A 14,465-nucleotide genomic window follows, 5' to 3' on the forward strand; every position below is an offset into this window, starting at 1 on the left:
TGAGCAGTTTCATTGCTCTGGACCCCATTTCCCCATGTGTAAAACTAGGGGACACCTCCATTCCCTTCTCCCATACTTCATGCACTTCTTCAGAAGATCAAGAACTCTTTGAGACAGATACTGTCCTTCTCCTCATAAAGTCCATCCAAAGGGCTTTGCACAACAGGAGCACTCAGCAACGCTGAAGCCATGATCACCCACCAACAGTCAGAGTGCTCTGGGTAAATCTCCAGGATGATGACAGCTCCACATGTGCATTTGGGGTCAGGATCCTCAGTTTGTCTGTCAGAAACCTGCCCTGTCCACCCACGGCCGCTGTGATCTCAGGTTGGGTACTTGCAACAGGAGTCAAGTTGGCCAACAGAAGACTGGTTAATGGCACTAGATCCTCCTGGGTTCACGGCAAATCCCAGTGCGGAGCTCAGGCCAGGACTCACCCGCTCGGGACACGGTTGCTGGGGTGGCTGTGCGCAGGTGGCTGATCTCAAACACCAACCGCATCGTTGGGTTCAGAGGGATTCTCTCATTGCTCGCCAGGGTCAGCACCTGCATTGGGCAGACAGACAGACAGAATGACATCTTCCCCAGGAACAGGAATGAAAAGCATTCAGCACTTTGCACTAAAAAGCTTGGTTGCTGCCAGCACAGTTCCTTGAGGGAATGCAGCTGATTTCCAGCAGGTAGTAGAACTGTCTTCCATGACTCAAAGGAACAGCACTCCCTTCGAGCGGCGGAAAAAGGTGTGGAATTATGACCCCACCCTATTTTTGAAGGGCCTGGAGTTACAATCAGGACATCTGTGATTATCCATGAGCCCAGTTCCAGGAAGGGAAATTACAATGAAACCATGATTTGAGCTATTTCCCCTCATGCACCATTTTCTATATGTGATATTGTTTGGTGTATCTGAAGAAACACAACCGCATTATTCTAGGAGGTGTTATTTCAGCATCTGCATTTTTAGGCTGAACCATGCCATGCAGTCAAAGAATATCTCCTTCTTTAACTTATATTCATTACCTTATTATCATCCATCACAGTATTAAGAGACTCAATCCACATTGGATCAATATCTCCATCTAGTACCATCCACTTGGGACCGTCATGCGTGATGTTGGCCAGCTCTCGCATGATCGATGAAAACAGGCCTGGGAGGGTGACAGGAAGATGGTGATGAACACTGAACTTGACACCTGCTCTAACGGTTTTCTCCAGCAACACAGTAAAAATTACTCTAATTAATGCTTTCCTCTCAAACATGCAAAACTCTATGTGCCTATACGTAAATATTACTATATCACAATACGGTTCTAGTTTGCTTTAAAGTGAAAAAAGGGTTATCAGTTATCACTACTGAAAATGATTGCAGACCTACGCACGAGCTTCATTCCCACCGAGAATCATAAGGGATAAGAAAAATGTAGAGTAGCTACTCAAAGGCAAAAGGCGGCATGAGTTATACAATGCAGAGAAAACCACCTGAATATGCCTAGGAAATCCTTATAAATATTTTTTTGTGGCTCAAAGTATATCAGGGCAATCAAGATGCATTAAACGCTGGGTCATGGCTTTAGTGAGACTGAGGGGAGAACAAGCACAGAATGACATTGAATGACAGAACAAAATGTTGGTAAAATCAAGGGGAGAGAGGATACAGAGTCTCAAGGGGAGTAAATAATGAATGTTAAGAAGACCACGAAGGCTGGGAATAGAGCAGCAGCACTGCAGAGCAAATGAAAACTCCACAAAACTATTGCTCTCCTCTACATGTGAAAATGCCTCGGGAGATGCTGGTCTTCATGAAAAAACATCAGGCAAACATTAAAAAAAAGCCTCTCTTCCAGTGAATTGTGACAAGAACTCTTTTTTTTTTCTTTTTTTCTCCAGGACAAGCTATTTCTTTGTGATCCAGATCAGGAACAGCTAGTGGCACCATCTGACTGAAGACAAAGCTTGTGCTCAGCAAATGCAGAACGGCTCACCTGGAACAGGTGTGTGATCCCGAGACTGGGTCAACAAAAATAACGCTTCAGCGCCTCTGCCTCCAGCCAGTTCCTTACGTGTTGGACACACGCCTTGGGAACCACTCCGACATTATTAGCATCAGAAACAGTTGCTGTCTCAGGGCATCAGGGCTTCCCTCGGATACACCGCGGCAGCGGGGAGAGGAAAGCGCCTCTGTCCTGACCTTGTGCATCCACAGCACACGGCTCTCTTGGGGTTTAAAAGAAGAGTTTTGTTCTGCAAAGAACACTTTTGGGATTCCCATATGGGACCTTTTACCACCTAACATGTAGGACCTTTTCAACTTCTGATAATGTGACAGGATAAAACTGGGGAGCGGAAAAGCAGGGGCTGATCTGTAAGGGAACAGGTCACCTCTTGCTAGGCTGTGGTGAAGATTGCCTTGCTGGTCTTTGACAACATGAAACAACATTTTCAGGAATGGTTACTGCAGAAAATATCTGCCTTGAAAGCTCAGGGAGGAGTGCCACTATTTCATTTAAACCATCGCAGGCCAGAAACCACTGGACAGTCACCTGTAAAATGTCCCTCCTGCTGTTCGGTGTCACCGCTGCCCTCGATCTGCAGCCACTGCTGCAGCCAGTCTGCACAGTTCAGGCTGTACCCTGCACGTCCCTCTGCCACTTTGATTTAGGCTCCCTAATTACAATTAGAAAGAAATTAACCTGGCATTGGAGCAAAGCAGGGGGTCGGGAAGGGTCCATGGCGGGGCCAGGGGAGGTGGGTGGCAGCTCATCTGCTGCTGTGGATGATTCATGGTAATGTCTTCCCTCACCTCCCCCACACCTCCCAAACCCGCCGCACACGTAAATCGAAGCTGCCTTTATGTATCAGTCACAACCCAACATTTCCACTCCAGATTTTCTGTAATCTTCCAGCAAGTTTGAAATGTTCCTCAGGAGTAAGCAGGATCAACAGCTTGGCAAACGCTGGTGTGCTACAGAGATCGGGCAGCCATACTGAGTGGAAAAACTGACGTTAAGGCTGCTGTGCGTGCTATCAGCAATGAAAACCTGGGGATGGGACATTTTTTGGGGTCCCAGCGCACACCACAGTGCAGGAGGGACATCTCTTCCATCACTGGTCCAGCCAACTCCCAAAAACTGCCTGCCCCACTTAGGAACTGGTAAGTGTTGGTATTAATGGGCATTAAAATTATTCTTAGGGCAATAGGATCAAGTAGGCTTATGCTATATTTCCCATTTGAAGATCAAAGAGCTAAAACATCCTGTGTATCCTTTCAACAACAAACTGTCATGTGGCTGTAGGCAGCAGACAAGCACCTGGGCTCTCAGACCTGCACATGAAGAACCAGTCACCCTGCTGCTGCTCGGGAAATTCATTAAAAACACCCGTCTTTATCTACATATTTCAGACATGAAATGACATTTACCGTCTTTCCATTCTCTTGTTGCTGGGTTAATGATGCCAAAGAGCTCATCATTGGTGACTGCCTTGGGGTTGAGGTCTGTCCAGACAGGACGTCGCTTCATTATCTGGTAAGTCCTGTTCAGGGATCTCATCACCTGAGACTTGCCCGTGCCCGCGTTACCCACCACGAAGACAGAGTGCCGGACCGTCAGCAACTCCTCCAGCTGCACCACCTGAGAAAAACACTCCCAAATTTTAGACAAAGATGCCAAACTGAAGTTCAGGTCTATAAAATAGGTCCCACTGGGCCACCTCTTTAGAAAGACGTGACCCTGAGACACAAGCAGATTTGACAATTGAGTTTGGTCCAGCCACTCTAATCACAATGGGTGAAATCCTCAGCCTGCAGATAAACTTTCAGCGCTGTTTATACTTGACAACCACCACCTGATGAGGCCCTGCTCTCCAGGGGCTACACTTTCATGAGCCTACAAAAGTTGGCCCCTTTGGAAGCCCAGAGACTGATCCAGTGCTGACCTCAGGAGCAGGTGCAACTGCCTCAGACCCAGCACAGCTGACTGCCCTCCAGCGAGATCTGCCTGCAAGGACAATGCTGTGCAGAGCTCTCTTTGTAGAAGCAAAGCTGTTTGAGAAAACCCAAATGATTTGATGGCGATGTGGGTGTAGCAGAAGATCTCTTGGTCTTACTTTGAGCACAAAGTTGTCCTCAGCCTGCAGCCGGAGGTCCAGCACAGCCTGCCTCACAAACGACTCAAAATTCAGGTCACGCTTCCGAGGCACATCCAGTGCAGGGAATAGATCCCCAATCAGCCCCATAAACACCGGCACATCATCCGTCACAATCTTGGGGACGTTGAAGTCACGAAGAGAGCGCATCAGAACCTGGTCTTCGGGTCGCTCTGGGTCATCTCGCTTGAGGGAGCCAGCAACAACTAGCACTGACTTAATGGCACGCAAGCCCCAGTCGTAGTGATCCTACACCAGAGGAAGAAAAAAAAAGAGGCATGAGTTTATGCTTAGACAGCACCATGTAGGGTGAAGAACCACCATTCCCAAACTGCCAGACTAGTAAGCAATGAAAATACATCTAAATCTGTTATTTGCATTGTGGCCAGAGACCTTCTCCAGCCTGAGCGACCTGGTTTCCATCTCAGTAGGTGAGATTCCCGTCAGGGACAGTATTAAAGAGTCAAATAATTCAGCTGTTCAGACCATCACATGGGCTCACAGTTGGCAGTAAGACAGCAGCAGGATTTGCACTCCAGAGACCAAAGCAATTTGTTTCACCTAAATCATAAAGCACCTATAGCAAGGCCAGCCAGCCCCCTGCATCTGCAGGAGCCACCAAGGTGAAAGGCTTGTTAGTCCATTATGAGGCCCCAAAGACCCAAGTTTCTCCACCCTGCCCATCACAAGATGACAAGCCTGTTTGGTCTCAGAGGAGGTCCAGGAATAAGGGGTCAGTAAAGACATTGCTGAAAAAGTACCACAAAACGGCATGAGAAGAACTCTCAAGCCAACAAACAACTGTTCATATTTCTGTCCTGTTAACACCCTCCAGAGCACAGCTCGACAGCTGACTGCTCTGTGTGGGAGGCCATGGCTTCCACCAGGCCCCTCAAGGCACAGCACCAAGTTTCTGCGACAGAGCATATCCCACCCAGCCTCATGCTGGCACAGCCAAGATCAGGTTTGTATCATCAGGAATCCTGATTCAGGTCTCCTCTGGACCCAGCTTCGATCTACACAAATAATGACAAGGAAAAATCTGATTTGCTTTGCACTGACAGTAACTCTAACAAGACCTGGAACCAGCCTAAGGCTGAACTCAGAGAGGGACACCATAAACCCTTTGCAGGCAGGAGAATCAACAGGAAGAGACTGGAAAGCAAAAGGTCACTGAATACTACCCCAGACATGGTGTCATTTAAACTCACTGAAAGGTCTCCCATTAATGCAGCTGGTCAAATGCTTTTGTCCCTGCAGATGCTCCAGTAAAGCAGTCTGGAAATTTTATTGCTCCGATGATCACCAACCCTCTCCTCCCCCAGCAGCCAGTGCAAATGCAGCCATTAAATAAAAGCTGTGAAACGTTAGCCATGGAGCTGAGCAGCACAGTGCCATGTTTCTGCTGATTTTGGAGATTCATCATACCACTCAGCCACAGAACCAGGCTCACCTGCTTGGACAGGAGCTCTTTGCAGAGTTGGTAGAGAGTAATGAACTTCCTGGCTAACACCCGGGCCTCGATGAATCCCTCAGCCACCAACATAATTTCACAGATCAGCTCAAAGTCTGGCACAACCATCGCACACGGCCTAAAATGACAGGTGAGGAGGCATTGCAGAACAAGTATTTCTTGACTACAGGTCTTACAGGCAGCGCATTTGCAGCTTCATCTTCTAGGCCTTCTTTTACGAGCCAGGTCACCCTCTGCCTTCCCCACGACAAGGGACAGAGCTCCTTTGCCCTGCCTGTGCGTGCCCAGACCCAGGCCTGTTGTGCAAGGCTTAAACTACCTGCGAATGCCCTATGCAAGTGAATTCCCCAAGGACATGAGGTCGAGCCTGGATGTTCCAAAAGACAGTTTCTGCCAGGTCACAAACCCTGACCTGGACTCACCTGAAGAGAGCTTTTAAATTCTCAGGTAGCTCTGTTCGCCCTGCGTAACCAGGGTTCATGGTGATGAAAATGCCTACTGATGGTACTAAGTTGATGTCTTCTCCAAGAAAATGGAAGGATTTCTTCTTCTCCCGTATTGCATCCTGCACGCTCTTCACCTAGAAATCAAGACAGTACTATAGTATCAGCGTTCACTTATGAAAAACACATCAGACAACGGTGCTTCCTTCGTTACTCTTGGCCTCGTGACAAATGGGGCTAATCACTGTTTTATTTTTTACCGGCAGCATAAAGCTTTATACACTGTTTGGAGCACATCAGCATGGCAATATCAATTTCCCATCTCAGTCAAACTCTGGCAAAGCAGAAAAAAGAGCTGAAGAGAGTGGAAAGTCAAAATGCAAAGGAGTTGCAAGACTTCACACCTTTGCTCCATGAGACAATGATGAACGTGGGTCAGGAAGAGCAACTCAGGAGCGGGAAATGTCCCCAGCACTGCCTGCATTCACCTTGGCTTTTGACATCACCTGTGGGACACTGCTCAGCACATCTCACAGCAAAAACACCACCAAAGGCTCCACCATCTCTGAACCAGCCAGCCCAGCAGAGGTCTGATGTGTGAGAGAGACACAGGGCAGCACAGGTATCCACAACACAGCCAACACCCAAACGCACTCCCCAAAGTCTATCACAATATGGGCCCATTATTCCCTTTACCCATCTCACCTCTCCCCACACAGCGTTGCTCTTCAGGACATCCCAAAACCCTCCTGTGCCTGCTCCGTTCCCTGACCAGGCCCAGAGAAGGGGTAGCACCTCCCAATAAGCTTGGCCTCAGCTCAGTTGTAAACTGACCACTTGATATCACTTTTAAAGATTTTGGGACATCAGACGTTTGATTTAAAACCAAAACCAGAAGGCAGAAGCTGTAAAACCTCTCCTAACACCTTCACTCACTAATATTATATTGTTTTTTATATTTGCCTGATTGCAGCTTTGTTCTGCTCATTCCTCTCCTTCCGAGGAGTTCACCTCTCTGCAAACAGCACCTCAGCGAGGGGCAAATCTCTCTCTATTCACCGCTCTAACCTCACTACTGTTTGCCATCTCAAAGTAAAGCAATTAATCGAATTTTTCCCTGTAAGGAACCATATCGACATCAGCTGCATGAGTAAGACAGCCAATTAAACATCGCCATGGTAACACTCCTAACAGCAGCCAGGAGACACCATGATGGAATGACGGCCGTGCCGCTTTCTTCAGCTGCCACGCTCCAGCCAGGAGCGAGGGAACCATTAGCAGTTGAGTCATTCCTGGGCTTCTTTTGTTCAGCTTCCCTTTTTATTTCAAGATCCTCAAAGACTTTTTTTCAATGACAACTTTAAACTAGGACCTGACGGAAGAGAAATTGAGAGGGAATGATACATAAACTCTTGTACCTGCCTGGGGCTTCTCTGGGATGCCACATAAGGTACCAATTATGAGTGAAACAGATGAGAAGAATGAGGAGTTCATGGAGGGGTTAAGAACAATGTCTTTGACCGAAACATTTACAGAAGTGTAGAAACTTCTGAGCTTTATATCTTTCTATAACACTGAGCCCAAAAGGGAGTCCAGGAACAATTCAGCACCTCAATCAGATATTAGGATCCTAAAACACGCACTCAGCTGACAGTTGGATCCTGAAGAACTTGGGCACTTTGGCACCTCAGTTTTCTGCACTGAAGCCCCCCAAGGCTTCCCCTGTATAAAATAATGCCAGGTTTCCTCATGGGCTGGTAAGAGGAGGGGAAGGAGGACGCGAAGTGACAGATTATATATATAAGCACGAGAGCACAGGACTTTCTGGCACGATGGGGAGGCCAGTCTCCCTTCCAGCCCTTCTCCAGGGATGCTGCTGCGCTTCACACGAGACTCACCAACACAATGCACTGAGCAGCTGAACTACAGAGGAGATGAGAAACCATTCGCCAGGGGAAACACCCATGCCCAGCTGGGCACCGCTCCAATAGCTCTGTCCCAGGTTTAATCCCACGGTGTCAGGGTACCCTGGGCAAGCGCGTCAGCAAGGGCCGCAGATCTGCCCCAGATTCCAGCTCCCGAGTGTCACCAGCTGACACTGGCTTTTGGGAGCACCACGGGGCTGCACACATTCCTCCAAGGAATGGTGCCAGTTGGCCAGGAATACCTTCCAAAGCCACTTGGCAGAGCTGTCGTTACAGACACCAGAACTAAATCCACAGCCATACAGTTTTGGAGACAGGTTAAGAAAATTAATCCTGAATGTATTCCCATTTCCTGAGTATGACACACAACCTGTGCCTGACCAGGGGTGATAAGGAACCCCCAGAAGTCCAGCGGATCTGCCCCAAACACCCCTCTTCCCCTCTGTGAAAATTATTCCCTACATTGCAGACTGAGCAGCCGCAAGTCAAGGCAGCTTCTCTGTCTTGAAACGATGTGCTGCAATTATCTCACAGCAGATTAATGACACGAGTGCTTCCTGAGGAGGAACAGGTACAGAGCCATGGTGCGTAGTGGTCTGGGAAAAGATGCTACAAAGAACTGTCTTGGCACAAATGCTGTAACTGGGGCAAGAAAAGTGACAAATATCTTTGCAGCACGTAACTGCGACATCTTGGCAGTGCTGTGATATTCATGTGATTAATCTTGAGATCTAATCCCACACCTGCCTATACACAGAACTGAAACCGGCAATATGCAATTGCCGTTTTTACCCTTGCTCCAAAGACTGCAGAATGGCTCTGCTCTGTTTGTATTTATTTATGAGTGTTTCTCCACTCACCTGTACAGCAACCACAGAAAGGACCTCAACTGAGATCCTGTTAAATTCAGCAAAACAGCCCCAGGCTCCCGTCTGGGAAAGGCCTTTGTAAATATTCCCACAAGACTGGAAAAACAAAACAAAAACAAAGATTACAAGAGTGAAATCATAAATGGAATCAACTCCAGCAAAAAATTGATTTTATTTCCCAGCCTGTTTATTTATAGCAATTTACAGTCTATTGTGGGTATTTAGAAAAGTGCATGGAAACAGCAGGCACAACTCAATTATAATATTTATAGCTCTGCGCAGCTTGCCACTTCATCTGCTAATTGCACTTTCTCGATATATCTGTGCACCAGTTTCATTTAAAGGTCACTTGTGCTGAATTACTGATGGTCCCGTTTCCTGGGAGAGCCCATAAGCTAAATGACATATGATCCGAGGCTACCAAAATCACTGTACCGTGCCAGACTGGCAGAGAGCAAGACTCAGCCTAATGATTCAGTGCTCTGTAGCGGCTGAAGGTTCACTATGTTTTGGGTTTATTCTGGGAGAGGATCCTGAGAAAACCAGGACAGGTCCCTCCCCGTGCCAGGGGCTGCCAGGTCGCGAGCACGCCGAGAAGAAACGACCAGGGTCCAACTATCAGCACAGCCTTGGTCTCAACTGAACAGACCAACGTTTTTGAAGAATTACACATGAAATCTAACTCCAGAAAGGAAGGGAAATGCATAATGAGGCAGAGAAGATAGTTCGGGTCTCTGCCTCCTGAAGAACCTTGTGCAAATCTTAGAGAAGGAACGGGAGGAGAAGGAAAAGGCATTCAGCTTAAAGGAGTGTAGCAGGGATTTGGAGAGAGGTGATCACAGAATCCCAGCCTGGTGGGGCTGAAGGGACCTCTGCAGATCCCCCAGTCCAAGCCCTGCTCACGCAGGGTCACAGAGCAGATCACACAGGTGGGTCCAGGCGGGTTTCAATGTCTCAGAGAAGGAGACTCCACACCCGCTCTGGGCAGCCTGGGCCAGGCTCTGGCACCTCCCAGCAAACAAGTTTCTGCTCATGTTCAGATGGAGCCTCCTGTGTTTCAGTCTGTGCCCGTTGCCCCTCACCCTGGTGCTGGGCACCACTGAACAGAGTCTGGTCCATCCTCTGACACCCACCCTGAGATATTGATCCCATTGATCAGATCCCTCTCAGCTTCTCTTCTCCAGCTCAACAGCCCCAGCTCTCTCAGTCTCTCCTCACAAGAAAGAAGCTCCAGACCCCTCAGCATCTTTGTAGCCCACTGCTGGACTCTGTGCAGTTATTCCTTCTTAAACTGGGGAGCCCAGAACTGGACACAACTCCAGATGTGGCATCACCAGGGCAGAGCAGAACGGAAGGAACAACCTCCCTTGACCTGCTGGTCATACCTCTCCTAATGCACCCCAGGTACCATTGGATTACTCTCATCCTTCAGGTTTGCTCGGGCCCTGAGCATCCCCAGCCCCATGTGACCGCACTGCAGCCGAGGTGGGAGCCATACCTTGCAGTCCATCTGCTCGGAGCAGTTAAACACGTACACCATGATGCCCAGGGCTCGCCCCAAATCTTTCGTAGTCTCCGTCTTGCCAGTGCCCGCAGGGCCTGCAGGTGCTCCGCTCATGGTCAGGTGCAGTGACTGGGTCAGGGTGATGTAACATCTGTCACAGTGAATGATGAATGAAAAAAGGAAATATGTCCAATAGGTCAACTGTGGGCTGCAGGGCAATAGCACTAGAGCATTGCACTCAGCAGAGCCTCTCCTCTGAAAAGCTGTACGTGAGCAGGGGTCATGTCTGAGCTGAAAGCCTTCTTGGCATTAATTACCACCTCTGCTCAGCTCTGTTTTCTCCAAGAGATACTCATCTTCCACCAAGGTCTGCCCAAACCTCTTCATGTCCAGCTTGTGTTCTCTCTGGATCCTCATACAACTCATGGATATTGGGCACATCTCAGGCAGTATGAGAAAAGGACAGCTTTTCTGGAAGACCTGTCACTGACAGAAACCTGCTCAGGTGGCCTATGAGTGAACCCAACTCAAAGCTGCAGCAAGTCCCAAAGTTTCTCCATCATGTTGATGATGGACACTGGGGTGGTGTCCACATGTGAGTATCTATACTACCTGTATAAGCCACAGAGGTGTAGTCAATATAGCCAACAAAACCTGATGATACCTGGGGGCTTGACGCAGCTGACTAACACAGGTGACTAGAGCCACCTGAGATGCTCTTGGTTGCTGAAATGTCACATAGGGTGGAGAGATATGACAAGGGGTCCATAGGAGACTTTTACACTTCTGGATTGGCAGCTGGAAGCCAGGTGGGACAACACAGAGTATCTCACGTAACCCTAGGTGTCCCCACTGAGGCAACCAGGTAGATGTCTGCTTCAAGATGGGATGAAAGCTCTCTAGACTCACCAGCTTTATGGACTGTGGACATCTTGTGCACAGGAAGACACCCACAAGTGTTTTAATGTGTGAGCTGAATCCCACCCAGGGATCTGATGTACAAATTCCCCAGAGGGTACCACCAAAAACCAGATAAGAGTTAGAGCTCGACCACTGGAGTGCTGGGACATGGAGACAGAACAAGAGGGATACAGGTGTCTGAACTAAATCCATCTTTGGTTGGCATCTCTCTCTCTACCTGTGTGGCAAAGCCCAGCTGTGACATTGTGTCCCAGGGACTTACCTGTCGGTCAGCGGAGTGATCACAAGCCGAGGGGTATTGCCAAGGTATTCATAGGAGTACAGGAACTGGGCGTCACAGATGTTGGCAAAGCAGTGCCGTTCCTCATCTGACCATCTGTGCCGGAGCTGTGACAGCCAAATGAAGGCCTGGGCATTGTCCACCTGCAACACACCCACAAACTCCATCACAGGAAGGCCGGGGATGCCAGACACATGCAGCTCGGGGGCCAAAATAGCGACTGCTATAAAATTTTCATGGGGGATGACTGGTCCTCACTGCAAGGCAGGTGTGGTGAGGAAGGCCGCCTCCTTGCAATGCGGTGAGAAATGTCACCTCCCCATCTCCCATCAGTAAAGGGGAGGAACCAAATTAGTGACCACATTGGTGGGAGACGAAAAAATTAATGGCCAAGAGAAAGAGCCTTACAAAAAGACTCCTGAATAGATTTAAGAAGCAGCAAGTCATGAAGAAGGTCTCATAATGCAACCAGAGTGAGAGAAGGAGCAGAGGCCATCTAGACAAGGAAGAGGTTGCAGACAGCACCAAGGAAACAGACTGGGGACAGGTGGACAAAGACAGGCATGGCCAGCGCTCTCTGCACAACCAGCAGGCAGGTCCAGATGCATCACTTCACCCCAGGCTGGACCGAGGCACCACTGAGCCCAGCTGAGCCTTGAAGACAGAAACCCTGTGAGCAGCCTGGCTGCCTCTGAGATGACACAGATGAGGGAAGAGCCACAACCCAATACATTCAGGGCATCTTCCCACCCACCTGCAAGGCTAAACACTTGGCATGGTGTCAGGGACAGGGGAGTAGTGTGGGAGAGGTGTTGCAGGAGAAGGGAGTCCCACATAAGTCCCTGTGGCCCCACACCAGACAAAGGACGCTACAAAGAACAAAGCTTGAATGCTTTTTCTTACTTTCTAAAGTCAAAACTGAGACTGAGTCCAGCAGCCTCCCAACACACCACCATCATCCACCAGCACATGTCTTGGCACCAGGACGCAGTGCCGCGCTCTCACTCCTGGTGTGAATCTGCAGCAACTACAAGTTGGTGTTGCAGGGCCATGACACAGCACAGCTCTGCAGGCTTACAGGGGCTTTCTGCACACTTACTACAAACATTGTAGAAATAAATTTAGTCGTACGTCTCCCACTGAGACCGGCAGTGATCTGAATGGCCAGTGGTTGGGCCCCCTGAAGCCCCCTCTCCAGCACCCACAGAACTGTGCTGAACTGCCAACACCAACCTTCTGTGCTATCATCTTTGCCACCACATCCCGAGCATGCACGTCGATGCTGCAAATGGTCATGATTTTCTGTCTGTCGCCCTTGGAGAGCTGCCCGATCAGCATGGTAACGAGGGTGTTCAGCTGGGTCACTTGCTTCTTGTGCTATTCCTTCATCGCATTCTCGTAGCCTTCCTCCACCCTGGCAAAGGCAATCCCAACCTCGGTTGTCCACCAGATCTGGGTGCAGCAAAGCGCCACCTAGGGAAATAGGCTGGTTCAGTATCAGGGAAAATACCAAAGCTTCCTTATGTTCAAGAGTGTCGGATCCACAGGGAGATCAAGGATGAAACATCCGTGACATGAAATTAAGTATTTTTTCATACAGTAGTCACAGCAGACAGTACAACAAGGATCTGCTCCATGACATTCATTTAAAACACCATATCAGTGATAGGCACATTTAGCAGCTAGTTATAAGTAAATCAGCACCTTTCACATGCCTGACACAGCAGAGGAGGAAGAGTTGGAGACCACGAGGTTGTCAGAGGTGCATCTGAGGGGCTCTTCACTCTTATCAGGCCTCACCACTTTGCCTTCCTGCTGCACCTCTCACTGCTCTGGCTGTACAGACTGCACTGCCCAAGCCCCTGGGCTCTGTCACCCAACCAAGAGCCCCAACCAGAGCATGGAGCTCAGCCTGAAAACTCCATCAGGAGACCGCCAGGATAAAGGACAACTCATCCTCCCTCTCTCCTGGATAGCAAGGTGGAGGCCAGAAACATGCCTGTCCACAGCTGCTGAAAGAAGGGAAGGGCAGGACTGATGGGGAACCCAAGAGCTACCTTTCCACGAGCCAGCCTGAGTGGTGATAAGAAGCAGTGGCAGATACCTGGGCAGGATAGTCAAAGAGCCATTGTTCCCTTGGTTTTTCCTCATAAGCCATGACGGCTTCTGTCATCTCATCTCTCACAGTAGCCCTCATGCTGTCTAGTACATGACTGAGCCAGACTTCAACCTGGAAAAGAGATTAAATCCCAGTAACACATTTGCTCTTCTTAAGTGCCTTTGGTAATTAGTGAAGATAGGAAATGAGGCAAGCATCTCAGTTCTCTTTAGACTGGACATGAGGGAAAGGTTCTTCACCCAGAGGTGCTGGACACTGAACAGGCTCCCAGGGAGGGGTCACAGCCCCAACCTGACAGTGTTCAAGGAGAGACTGGACAACGTCCTCAGACACACGGGGTGACCTGTGGGGTTGTCACTGCAGGGACAGGACTTGGACTCCATGATCCTGGTGGGTCCCTTCCAGCTCAGGACATTCTATGAGTTAACCAAACCTCACAGCCTCCTTCAGACTGGGTAGATTTGGCTAATTCTGGTACTGTAGGATTAGCATCTACTTCCAGACACCAAGAACAGAAGACAGATTTTTTTCTTGAACTCTAGCTACAGGAGGAACCAAAATGAACTCCGTCAATGAATAATTTGGTCAGGTGTGTTCCACCTCCAGGCCATGACAGAATCCCTGGTGGGATGTGGGCAGTCTGCCAGCAGCAGAAGAAAGATGCTGCCAAACTTGGGAACACAATTCCTGCTGAATTTCATATTTCACAGGCAAAGCCCTCAACAAGAAGACAGACTGAACGCAGCAAGCTCCATTGCTGGGGAGCTCAGTAGCCGGTATTACGTAC

The 14,465-nt window shown here is 49.0% G+C and overlaps 1 pseudogene; it reads right to left on the reverse strand.

The window, feature by feature from the left end:
• The window catches only part of LOC139826744 (dynein axonemal heavy chain 9-like), a 70,388-nt pseudogene that overhangs the window by 11,357 nt on the left and 44,566 nt on the right, over nucleotides 1-14,465 (reverse strand).

The sequence above is a fragment of the Patagioenas fasciata genome, unplaced genomic scaffold, assembly GCF_037038585.1.
Source record: "Patagioenas fasciata isolate bPatFas1 unplaced genomic scaffold, bPatFas1.hap1 Unplaced_14, whole genome shotgun sequence".
NCBI lineage: Eukaryota > Metazoa > Chordata > Aves > Columbiformes > Columbidae > Patagioenas > Patagioenas fasciata.